This window comes from Peromyscus eremicus, chromosome 15 (genome assembly GCF_949786415.1).
Source record: "Peromyscus eremicus chromosome 15, PerEre_H2_v1, whole genome shotgun sequence".
NCBI classification, from domain to species: Eukaryota; Metazoa; Chordata; class Mammalia; order Rodentia; family Cricetidae; genus Peromyscus; species Peromyscus eremicus.
In genome coordinates this window covers 40,488,070-40,501,329 of record NC_081431.1, presented here as the reverse complement: position 1 = coordinate 40,501,329, position 13,260 = coordinate 40,488,070, and the positions used below count along the sequence as shown (strand labels likewise).

The 13,260-nt window shown below is 44.7% G+C and overlaps 1 long non-coding RNA gene across 2 annotated transcripts in view; it reads left to right on the top strand.

Annotated features, from left to right (window-relative positions):
* LOC131925221 (uncharacterized) overlaps positions 1-13,260 on the top strand; it is a 148,494-nt gene that overhangs the window by 116,146 nt on the left and 19,088 nt on the right. The gene's annotated exons all lie outside the window — the stretch shown is intronic.

The following is a 13,260-nucleotide window of genomic DNA, read 5'->3' as shown; positions in this document are numbered from 1 at the left end:
TCCCTAAGTCCACATAAGAGCAGATGTGTATGGGGGTACCCCATAAGCGCCACGGCACTGAGAGACACACTTGTCTGCTGTCCAAGAACTACTTTATTCAAGTACTGTATGGCACACTGAGATGCTGTGGAGGAGCTGCCCTCCCTTGGCTGCTTCTAAGTTGGAGACCCCACCTCAGATCCTAATGCTCTTCTCAAGGATGCTGCTCCCCACTGCACCTCAAGATGGCCTTTAGGTGGGAAATAAAAGATGAGCTGATGCAGCCCCTGCCGGCTTCCAGGATGATAACTCCCTCATAGTGATCTGGGTTCTACATTAACATTTGGAAGACAAGACCAGTGTTGTCTGGACATGATCCTGGGACTGAGATGTTCTGAGTACCTTCGCCATTGGAGGGGTGCTGGCCTCCTGCTTGTCTACACAGACTCCAAAAAGGGCCCCTAGAACTCCTGGAGAGAGGCATGGAGAGGGAAATGCAGTGGAGTAATTTTGCCTAAAGAAAGGAGTTCATGAAGCATGCTCCCTCTAATGCGCCTAGGAGCAAGCTAGACTAGGCAGATAACAAGGAAAAGCTACATTGTTCAAATCATGCCTCCCTGTCCTCATTGGGGACCGTCAGGATGGGAAGTCTTCAGCACAGAAGAACACTTTGGTGTGCCTGAGAATGAATGGTGTAGAAAGACTGGACTATTAGCCTGAACTTAAGACAGCCTTCTGGAAGCCCTTTCTTTAACTCCAGACAATAAGATTACAATCCAACCACTCTTGAGAGTTGGATATTAAATAAAAACATAAGAACAAGGAATCAACAGTCTCTCTCTCTCTCTTTCTTTCGATTTAGAGATATATAAACATTCCACTATACAGCTTAGGAAGTTACACATTTAATCATTAACCATTGCTGCTCAGTTAAACCTAAACCATCGTATTATGTATAGTTAATCAATTACTTCTGGAAGGGTCTAAGAATCCAGAGATAATGCATTTGGATTTGAAGGATGAGTTTTTAATACATTTATTTCTTTATAACAGCTTTAGATGTACATAAAAATGGCAAAGATGGCATTTCCTGTCGATGGCATCATAGTTGGATAGGGTACATTTATTACAATTAACAAATAAGCGTGGATGCATTGTGATTACCTAAAGTCCATGCTTTAGAGAATGGGGTTTTATAGGGAAATAGAATTAAAATTCCAATGTCTTTTTTGGTCTGTAGTCTTGGGTATCAAACCCAAGGCCTTTCACATGCTAGGCCCATGTCCTATTACTGAACCATATCCAGGCGCCCTAATTTCTCAGAGGAATCGTGAATCAGACTTCCACCTGGCAGATAGAAAACCTTTGCTGAATTAAACTTTCCCCTTTGGAACACTTTCGGCTGTCTACTTCCCTAGGTATCCAGGGAATATTAAATATTTTCTGGTCTAAAATCTAGATTATTGTTGCAAAGAAACGTTTTATAACCACAGTGGCATGAGATGGCCAAGAGTGGAGATCCTAGAATTAAATCACTTGGATCCTGGTTCTGACGTTCTGAGCTGTTACTTTTTCAAAGCCATATTTTTCTTTTCCATCTACGAGATAGGAATGCTAATAGCATCTTCTTCATAGTGAGGACTTCCAGTGAGGAAGCACTTCCCACAGTTCCAAGCATACTGCAGTAAGGAAATGATGGGGTGGCTTCTATCGGCTTCGGAGCCAAGGCCCTTCTGACCAGCCTTGCTCAACCAGCTAGTCAATGAGTGTCTAGATCAATTTAGTGAAAAACAGCTGTTTCAACAAATATCAGTGTCAAAGGTCAGAAGGGAGCAGAAAAAGAGTTATATAAGCACAAACTTCATTGCTTGAGGAATTCTCTTCCAATTAGAAAAACAAGGCAATTATAGAGACTACTGACCTAAAAACCTGGGAGGAATTAATGACAGGTCTTTTCTGCTTTACCATTCTGCTTGTGGGGTTAAAATGCCAGTGACTGTTTTGAGCCCCAGATATCTCTCTGAAGAAAAATGGTGTTTCATGGCTAATTAGGAACACTATGGAGAGACACCCTACTGCCTGTCCCCCTTTCCTCTTTTTAGCACGTGTTCTAATACCTCAGGTACATGGACCGAGTGCAATCATCAGGCATGTGGGTATTCATGCCTGGCCACACCTCTCATGTTCCATCCTTTCTGCCTCGGTGAACTCCCACAATTTCACCTGACTGATCTATTCTCAAGACTGAAGTCAGACATCACTTCCCTCAGAAAGCTTTGCCTTGATTAGCCCAAATATTGCTCTCTCCTTCACTCTGTGGTGAGCGTTGTTGGTGTCCAAGTTTAGCACAGTTCCCACAAGATGATGAGTGCTCAGAAAATCTCAGTGTCTTATCAATTACAAGTCAAGAGTCTTTGTGTTTTGAGATAGTGAATCCCTGTGTAGCCCATGCTGTCCTCGAACTCCCTATAGAGCACCAGCTTGCTTCCAACTCACGATCTCCTGCCTCTCACATGATGGGATTATAATCCTGTGCCCTTGCACCAGGCCCAAGGGCTTTTCATTGTTTACTCAAATCCTGAAGTGGAAGCATCTTGGGAAGTACATGGATCTGGTACAGGTTACATATTGATAGCTGAGTCATGATGCAGCGAGCAGGTCAAAGGCTTCTCTTTGAAGAACACAGCTGAAGCCTTGTGGATGGAGTGGTACCAGGGATGAATGTGGGTGTTGGTTTCCAGGTTTCAGGGCATGAAATGTTGAGATACTTACTTCACAGTCTTCACGAGGCATCGAGAACTGTACTCACAAAACAGAAACAATGACGACAGAACACTGCCGCTTGTCCTTTGTCCCATGCGAGTGCTCTGTGGTTTAAGTAGGTTCTCTGGCCTGAGGCTGCTCCAGGAAGGAGTTCCCATGCAGCCTGCTTCCTGCGACTCTCCTACCTGCCCCCGCCCACCTTTCTAAACCTGATGATCTTTACAATGGCCACACCAGTAAGATTTCTTCTTTGAGGTCACATCAAGTGTGGCCTTTAAAACTAGAATCCAAGCCCATGAGCGGGCTTCTAGAGTTTAAACAACTTCCTTCAGCATGGAGCATCTACTGGTGCTGTTGGCTTCATGCCCAGAGGATTGGCTCTCCCTGGATGCAGCTGAGCTGTCAGATCAGGTCTATGTCACATGTGTCCATTTTCTCAGGCCAGAGAAATAGACCAGTGCTCTGTTATTGTTTAAGTAATTTTTAAATGTCAAAATCATTAGTGTGTGTGTGCATGCGTGCGTGCGTGCGTGCGTGCGTGCGTGTGTGTGTGTGTGTGTGTGTGTGTGTGTGTGTGTGTGTGTAGAGAATGTGTAAGCATGTGGTAGAGGAGGGGCAAGCATCTGCAGTGGTGTGCATGTGGAGGTTAGGGTACAACTTGTGAAACGGTTCTCTCCTTCAGCCTTCATGTAGGTTTTGGGAATGGGACTCAGGTCCTCAGGCTCGTGTGATAAGTGCTTGTACCCACTCAGTCATCTCGCCAGCCCTCATTCAGGAAGTAGTTCATGTCACCTGATTCTCTACCCTGTTCACCCCATGGATACCCCTGGTGCTGGGTAGGAAACAGGGTTCCAGGATGGGTAAGGAGGAATCTTCATATTCACTGTATTGTGACTTACCTACATCAGCATCCGTTCTACACCTAAGGACTGAAGTAGAAATCTCAGTGGTAATAATGCCATGGGCCCAGTAGCTCTACAGTAGACTTCAAAATCTCTCCATGTGGATACATACATTGGACAAGAGCTATGCATCTCCCTAGACAGATGAGTCCTTGCTGGTGTTTGGAAATTGGTTTTAGCATAGAAGATTCTTTGTTATGATTTTTGTTATTTTCTTGGCACGTCACTTAGTTTGAAATGAAACATGCACCATAAGACATTTGCAACTGTTTGATGACATGCCAAGCATGTCACAGTTTGTAAGAGAAGCCTGCACTAAATCTATAGCATCAGTGTGGAGACTCAGGCAAAGGGCATTTACACATTCTCTGGGTTTTCTTGCTCTAGCTACATGTGTCTGGAAAGATGCTCCTGGGTTCTGGAGAGCATCTGCCTTTGGGGAAGACATCATTATTTCTCTCGGACCAATCAACTCGGACTGACAGCACTCCCGTCAAAGCGGGGAGGTAACACTAAGGTCAAATACATGATGATTCAGAAAGGAAAGCCCGGCAAACAGCGAGGAAAACAGACAGCGGCAGCCTCTCCCTCTTGCTCCCTCTCTGGGAGATTAGTCTGTGGTTTTGGCACTAGACAACAACTTGGGGGAGAAAGCAAAGTTTATGGATATGGTTGCCTTTTCTCCTCTAAGCCAACCAGTGCCTTGTTTTTCTGTGAGCCTGCCACTGTGGGAAAATTGCTAGAGTGTAAAGTTTCCCTCTTTGTCCACAGCGTACTTCATTTACCAGGGAGCCAAGTTGGGAACAGAGCCGCCTCTCACACAGCCCATGAATGACTCCATTTTCTCAGGGCAGCCTCTGCCTGCCCATTGTTTAACTGTCATGGCCTCTTGTATAGGTGTTCCCTGCAGTCCAGGCTGTTATGTAACGCCTGGGCAGGGAACATCGCGTGAGAGAAAGAGAAATCAGAGAGGAAAATCCCAGAGGGCAACCCAGACCAAACTGTCTTCTTGGAGGGGGAAGGGGTACAGGGGAGAGGGAGGAAGGGAGGAAGGGAGGGAGGGAGGGAGAGAGAAAGAGAGAGAGGAGGAGGGGAGGCTGATTCATGTGTAAGCTTGACTGATAAACCCTGGGCTCTGGCATACAAAGCTGCCCGGGGCTGGCAGAAATGAACGCTTCTGTTTATATCCACAAGACAGGACATGCTGTACCCTCAGGTCAGTGCAGCTGTTACCTAGGTCCTCCCCCAAGACTCTGACAAGAAATCCTCCCCCTTTCCTCAAAGCCTCAGTGGAAAGGATATTCCCTCACCACAGGCTCTGCTGTGTTTCTTTCTCCTGCAACCTCACGGGCTCAGGGAGCCTCTGAATCCTGCCTGGTGAAGCATGCACCTGTGTCGATTTCCAGGCTGGCATGGTTCTCCAACAAGTCCATTGTCAAAAGGCAGCCATCGCTTGGCATCCATGAGTGCTGCCATTGTCTCCCATACCTGCATGTATTGCTATGTCCTGAGAGTTTCCCACTGAGCTGGTTCGAATGAGAAATGAGCCCTATAGGCTTGAGTATTTGAACTCTTGGTTGGTGGTGCTGTTTGGGGGAGCTTTAGGAAATCTGTCACTGGGGGGTGGGGTGGGTGGGTTTTGAGAGATCATGGAGTCATCTCCCTTCCTGTCCACTGTCTCTGCTTTGTGCTTGCAATTGAAAACGTAATCTCCCAGCTCCCTGCTCCAGCTGACATGCTCGTTGCTCATTGCCATGTCTCCCTGACAGGACAGACTCTTGTCCCTCTGGAACAAAGCCAAAATAAGCTCTCTTCTCCATAAGTCACTTTGGGTCATTGTGTTTTAATCACAGCAACAGAAAGTAACTAATACGCACATCATCCTCTGGTCACGCTGCCAGTACTATGGTAGGTGGAGGTGATACCCACACTGGTGTTTCCTTCAAGCTTGTTCTGTAGACTCAGAGTCCTGGCACCATTAGGACAAACCTTGTGGTGAGTAAAACTGGATTCCACATCCGGATATTTTTGGTGACTATGGCACATTCTCTTCCATTCTTAGAAAGTCACAGTCATGTTGTATAAAAACACCCTGATGGATTTGCAGGAAAGAAACCTGAACCACTCCCATGTGCCATTTCTCAACTATGCTTCACGATCCCTGGAAACAGACACTTCACTTATATTGGTCTTAGTTGAATTTGTTGTTCACAGCTCCATTATGGGTATTTGATCAATGTGTTGAATTAAATGGAAACACTAAATTTAGTTGAGTCTTTTTTTCCAAGCTATATGTATTAACTCTACAGGACTAGCATCTCATACAAAATACTGTTTTAGTTAAGTTTCTATTGCTGTGGTGAAACACCAAGACCAAAAGTAACCTGAGAAGAAAGGATTTATTTCTGCTCATAGTTCCCCATCACAGTTTACCATTGGAGGAAACTGGGGCAGGAAATCAAGGCAGGAACCTGGAGGCAGAAACTGAAGCAGATGCCGTGGAGGAACACTGCTTACTGGCTCGTTCCCCATCACGTGCTCAGCCTGCTTTCTAACACAACCCAGGACCACCTGTCCACACATCAATCATTAATTAATAAAATGCTCCACAGTCTTGCCCATAGGCCAATCTGATGGGATATTTTCTCAACCGACGTTCCAATGACTCCAGCCTGTGGCAGGTTGACACAGGGCACACACCATGGTGAATGCTAGTCTATATTATTCACTAATTCTATCAATAAAAATAAAAAGATGGCAGCAAGAGAGCTGGGACACTCAAGATGAAGACTTACTGGTCCTCATGAAAGAAAGACTCCAGGGGTGGCCACACACCCCTCCCAGGCTCTCAGCCTTGAATGCCATCTTGGTTTGGGCATCCACTCACCTCTAGCTGGGTTAAGCCCCTTGAGATTCAGACAGTAGAGACTTTGGTCCACATTTCTCTGCCTCAGAGGACCTTTCTCCTCTATCTATGCCTCCATTGCAGCAGACTTTAATAGTCCCTTTGATTCGCTTCGTCACCACCTCAAATGTCTTCTTGGGGTCCCCATAGAAGAGAGTAATCTTTCACTTGTAGACTGTCTTTCAGTTGACAAAATCCTCTCCAATATGTGTCACCTCACACAATCTCATCATGAGTCTCTCTCTCTAGGCTCAGTTATAGTTTTATAGATCAGAAAAATCGTCACTTAATGACCAATTCAATGTAGTGCCATCAAGGGTCACAGGATGGACTGGCACCCAGGTCTGGCTTTAGAGACAGCCCTCTGCTCACCATCTCACCAGGGCTGACATATGGGTGACTTTGAGGCAAATATGAGGGAGAATTCCCTCCTCTGGGTCTCACAGGACCTGCCAACGACGTTGACATTCTATATCCACTTATGATTTTGCATAGCAAGAAAGATGCCTGGAGAGAATGAGAGAAAAGGTGGGAGAGAAGATGGAGAAAAGAGGGAGAATGGACCAACTCACCCCGCAGCTTCATGAGCCAGTTTTTGCCTTGCTCCCTGACCCAAGGGTCCCCTTTCCAGGATAGTAGACCATGGGAGTCTATGCCCTGGTCCAGTAACAGCAAACATAAATGTTCAATGAATCATTCAGGAGCACAGTCTATCATACCCAAGAGTGTTAATGATTTTCTTTCATTGCCCATGAGTAAAATACCCCCAGAAAGCTCTAGGAAGGCCTGTTGGTAGTTCAGGATTTATTAAGAAATGTGCACACACACACACACACACACACACACACACACACAGAGAGAGAGAGAGAGAGAGAGAGAGAGAGAGAGAGAGAGAGAGAGAGAGAGAAAGTAAGAAATGATCAATATGGTTGTCATTTTAGATCTCTCTCTCTCTCTCTCTCTCTCTCTCTCTCTCTCTCTCTCTCTTTCTGTAGTGTAGTATAGTATATGCACATGTATGTGTGGTGCACACGTATAGCATATGGAAGTCAGAGGAGAAATTTTGGTGTCTTTATTTTTGAGACGAGGTCTGTCACTGAACCTGAAGATCACTGCTGTTTTGCCTGAGCTAGCTATCCAGTGAGCTCCCACGATCTTTCTGTCTCTGCTCTTTAATACTGGGGTTACAGGCATGTGTAGCACTACCTGGCTCTTCTGTGGGTGCTAGGGATTTTAATTCAGGTCCTCTTGCTTCAGCAGCAAGCATTCTTACCTGCTGAGCCCCCTCTCCATCCCCCTTAGGACTATTCTTTATAACACCCCACAAGAAATGTTTCAAACCTAGTGAAAAAGTCTACATAACCTAATGAGAAGCATGCCTTGCTTTGTAAATCATAGACTCTGCAGACATGTTCATGGAGGAATGAAACTGGAGCCAGATGAAAAAACTGGCAGAGCAATGGAAGATTAGCAGGAGGAAGAGGATATGAATGAAGTGCAATGTGTGTGTGTGTGTGTGTGTGTGTGTGTGTGTGTGTGTGTGTGTGTTTGATCCCTAGGACCCACATGGTAGGAGGAAAGAACTACTCTCTTTAAGTTGTCTTCTGACCTCCACATGCATGCTATGGCAAGTAAGCAACCCCCCCCCCCCACACACAGCACACACACAATAAATGCATAAATATAAATAGTAAAGCATAATAGTACGAGAGAAAAAATAAGCTTAAAAAATAAGAGGAAAAAAATCATAACGAAGCCCAGTATTTTGTATGCTAATTAAAAGTTAAAACAAACAAACGAAAACCAACAAGCACTCCATTACCACCAGGGTCCAGAGTAGAAGGCCCTCTGAAATCACAGGCTCCAAGGGCAGCACCATGGACAGTCACTCACCTGTGCTAGAGAGCTCAGGCTGGAAGCATAGGAGGAGCAGGGAAGGGGGAGAAAGGTCTCTCTGTCTGGAGAGTCATGCACTGTGTGGAAACCATGTTCTGTGTAGTTAGTAGTTGTTTGTTTGTTTGTTGACTCAGTAATGGATTTCTCTACCCTCTAGTGTGAAGGTACCAATCATAAATATCCTGTCATGTTTCCAGTGTGTGCTGTTAACATACTCCTAAGTGTGGAGCCATCCTGGAGCATGGTCCACCTACTAGCAGCCATGCCCTAAAGGAAAGCTGACTCTCCTTTTTCCAGACGCCACTGGCTGTCCATAGCTCCTCAGTTAGGGATGGGGCTCATGAACCACTTCCTACTCTGTGTTAGAATGGGTGGCCTGATCTTGTAGAGGTTGCAGGCAACCACAGCTACTGTTAGTTCTTCATGAGGGTAGCGACAACCAAAGTTCTTAGATGATGGGTCTTGGCTCCATGTGGAGTTAAGTAACTGAATGTGGAGGTTGTGGAAAATTTGGCAACAGTGAATGGTTTCTAAATGCATAACAACAACAACATCAATTCAAAATCTAATGTGTAATGAATCTAAGGCGTTTCTGTCAGTGACTGCCCATGTTGCACTGTGTCGCTTCCCCTTGTCTGGAACAAAGGACAGACACACCTTCACTGTCCACACTGCTATGTCCCTTGGTGCCAACCAACACTGCCCCGAAGCACCTCGGCTCAGACTGGAGATTAGTGTATGTTATGAAATGCTATAAAGTGAAATGTTTGTGCTGTACCGATATATTTTTTCTGCTCATATAGAAATAAAGTCATTTCATTATGGAGGACAAAGACTTTTACCATTCCTAAGCATGTCATTATCAAATTCAGATATATTTAGATTGTGTTGTATTAGAAGGTTTGATCTTAAAAATGGCTATTTGAGTTACTGAGTATCGTTAAAAAAATTATTAAATGAATTTTGACTTGGGATTAATTAGGTCAGGATTTCCATCTGAAGTTGTCCTATTCATATTTCTGCTAATTTGTATTACAATAAATTATGTAAACTGTCATTCTTAATTATGAAATTGCAATACTGATGAACTCTGAAAAACATTGAAGACACTCCAAGTCCTAAAAGTACCAAATATTCAGCCATTAATTATTTGAAACAAATAGGCATATCTGCCTCATTAGTATACAAATTTGCTTTAGTTTTTAATAAATGGTAAGATTGTAAGTATGCCAAGGAATTATTTGCAATAAATTTCTTTATAATTTATTATCAGTGTTTGATTTGTATAACTGTTTTAGATAGATAGATAGATAGATAGATAGATAGATAGATAGATAGATAGATATATCCCCATAATTGCATAAAAACTTCTTGGGCTAAAGGGTCATGAATGGAAGTGGTGAAGAAACTTTGTCTAGACCACATCATTACTCTACTCTTACGTCTTCTGTCTTCATCCAGCCTCCCAGGAGCCCTGAAAAATGGCTTGTGTTATTTTCATGCAGTGGACTTTACACACAGTTGAAACCCTCTGGATTTAGTGTTCCCACTGCACAATCCAAGGACACATCTAGAATCTAAAAATTCTACCTTTTATTTTCCTTAGAAAAGGCATTAAATATTAAATAACACCTTTTAGGCCTGAACTCTGATAATTGAGGCTGCCACTCCTACATATTCCTGCATGAAAATCCCATACCAAAACAGAGTGGCGTAAAGTTTATTATGTTCATAAACCTTCCATTTCAGTAGAGTGTTAAAAGAACAGCTTGTCTTTGCTAACTATATCAGGTGGAGCTGCTCTAACGCTCCAGCGAGATATTTGAGTACATGAGCTTTGGAGGCCCCAGCACGTACCCTCTGCCGTTTATAGCTGCAAATGCCGAACGTCCTCTCCTGTCCTGCCCTGTCCTGCCCTTTCCGCCTCCTTCTTCTTTCCTCCCCTCCCCTCTCTCTCCTTCCTCCTCTCTCTTCCCCTCCCCTTCCCTCTCCTATTCCTTTCTACACCCCTTCCCCTCTCCTCCATGCCCCCACCCCCAGCCTGGCTCACAAGATCTTTCCAGCTTCAGAGTAGCTATGCACCTTTCAAGAAAGCTGTACCACCGAGGTATAGGTGGACTTTTATGAAGTAACATCAGAAGTCAACTATGCTACATCTACCATATTATACCCACCAAGGCTGCCACGGGGCCCATCCAGGTTCTGGGGGATGGGAGACAGACTGCACCTCTTGTTGGGGGATAGTAAGGTTCTAGAACATGTAAGACTATAAATATTGCTATGGGAAGATTTTGGGAATTCACTCTGCTACGAAGAGCAAATCACTGGTGAGAATATGGAGACTTGGGTTGCTGGTTAGTGAGCACTCAGACAGACAGAGCAGCTCTGATGCTGCCTTTTGAGCACTGTAGATTGAGCGAGGATAACATAATAAATCCAAATGGAGGCCAGACCAGTGGTGCCCCTCCACCCAGCACGCTGCTTCTTCACACCATTGCTGACAGGCATGGAAACAGACACTGCCAGTTTTTTATTAACCAGTCAGCCGAGGGAAGCTGGGATGTTCAGAGCAAAGGCAAAAGAAAGCTGGCGATGGGTCTCAGGATTGATGGCTCTCAGGGCAAAGAGAGCCAGCTAGCTCCAGCTGCTGTCATTTCAGCCGAGGGCAAGTTTTCCTCTACAGATCCGGGGGTGTCATTCCATGACACACACACTGGATTTGGTCTGCTCGTGGGACGAAGGAAGGTGAAAAACCATGCAGGTCCTAATTCTACTAGTAAGGAAGATAATGCTTTAATAAAACAAATTTATTTACTAGTAATAAATGAAGCACCATGCTATGAAACACAGTAAGGAAACAGAAATCTCTGTGATAGAATAAGAAGTGGGAAAAAATGTTGGAGTACGTGAGGGATCTAAAGAGAAAATGGGAGCTCAGAATCCTTGTACTGTTCAGCTGTGTCTACTTGTAAAATCATACAATAAACAGGTGTTAATAACCCAGAAAATAGAATAGATTTTCAAAAATATAATATTTATAACTATGAATATGATTAACAATGAAGACATGAGAATAAAACCCAAGGAACAGCCAGGCCTGGTGGCACATGCCTTTAATCCCAGCACTCAGGAGGCAGAGGCAAGCAGATCTCTGTGAGTTTGAGGCCAGCCTGGTCTACAAAGCGAGTTCAGGACAGCCAGGACTGTTACACAGAGAAACCCTGTCCCAGAAAAACAAAAACCATACCAAACCAAACCAAAACCAAACCAAACAACAATAACAAACCCCCCGCCACCAAGGAACAATAAAGCAACTTGAAATGACTAAGATACCTATTTAACTTATTTTATTGTTTTATGTGTGTGGGTGTTTTGCCTACATGCATTATCACTATGTATCACTTGCATTCCTGGTTCCTGTGAATGCCAGAAGAGGGGGGTCAGATGTCCTGGAACTAGAGTTACAGACAGTTGTGAGCTGCTATATGGGTGCTTCGAATGGAATCCAGGTCCTCTGGAAGAGCAACCAGTGTTCTTCACTGCTGAGCCATCTCCAGCCCGTTGTTAGTGATCTTAAAAACTTTTGTTCTTCTCGGTCTTTGAACTGTTACTGAGATTTACTAGATGCTACCACTAAGGAGTATTTCCAAGTGAAGGTGACAGACATTAAAAAACACCACTTTAATTTAACAATTATTTTATTAGCGCCTATTAATATACAAAGCAATTGGTTTCGTCATGACATTTTCATAAATATAGAAATACTCGGCATCATGCCAGTATCCACGTGTATTGCACATTCTGTGAGTCTCTTTCCTATTCCCCATAGGCTATTTCTTAATTTTTTTTAATCGAGACATTATTTTAATCGAGTTTGACTCCAAGTAAAACCGAGTTAGGTGGAAGTCCGGCACTTCCGTCTGCTCTTCCTTACTGTCCTTTCAGTCCCACTTAACTTCTCAGACAGTTTGAGGGGAATGTAAACAACCACCTGTAATATATCTGTCATCATTGCTGTGGATTTTTTAAACATAATTTTTTATTGATTCTTTGAGTATCTCACATCATGCACCCCAATCCCACTCATTTCCCAGTCCCTCCCTATCCACCCTTCACCCTTGCAGTACCCTCACCCGATAAAAACAAACAAACAAAACAACCACTTTGCTCCTCCATCTTTCCTGCCTCTCCATCACCTCTTCATTCATGTTAGTGGCATTGGGAGCTGCTGTGTGTCATGCAGTATAACTTTTTGTCCAAACAGCTTTACATGCAATTGCCCACTGCAACGAGTTGTTGGCCATGATCAAGGCCTCTGGCCCCTGATACACCATCAATACAGAACCCTCACATAAACTCCTCTTGGGTATCCTGCTGTTAGCCGAGTCACGGAGATCCTGCAGCTCCGGTTCCACAGAACCAGTGCCTTCATGTGATCCAGCAGGTCTTAGATGGGTCGATGTTGGGGTGGGCTAACTTAAAGCACTGGATGGGGGCCTGGGTGGCAGCTGAGTTGGTCAGTCTGGGCCTTCACTGAGATCACCCCCCCTCAGGTGAGCCAGCTCTCCTGTGTCCACACCATCAGGGTCAACTCTCCCAAGCCTGGGGTGAGGGATGGGGCCAGCTCTCCCAGGGCCAGGGTCATCTGGGCCAGCTCTCCAGTATGGGGTAGGGCCATTTCTCCCATTGCAGATCTCGCAGGGCGGGGGGGCAGGGGGGCAGCGAAAGAAAGGGCTGACTCAGCACTGCCCTCAGATTTCAATAGGAATGATTTGAATGGCCCCTGGTGGTAACATGGGCCTGGGACATCAACAC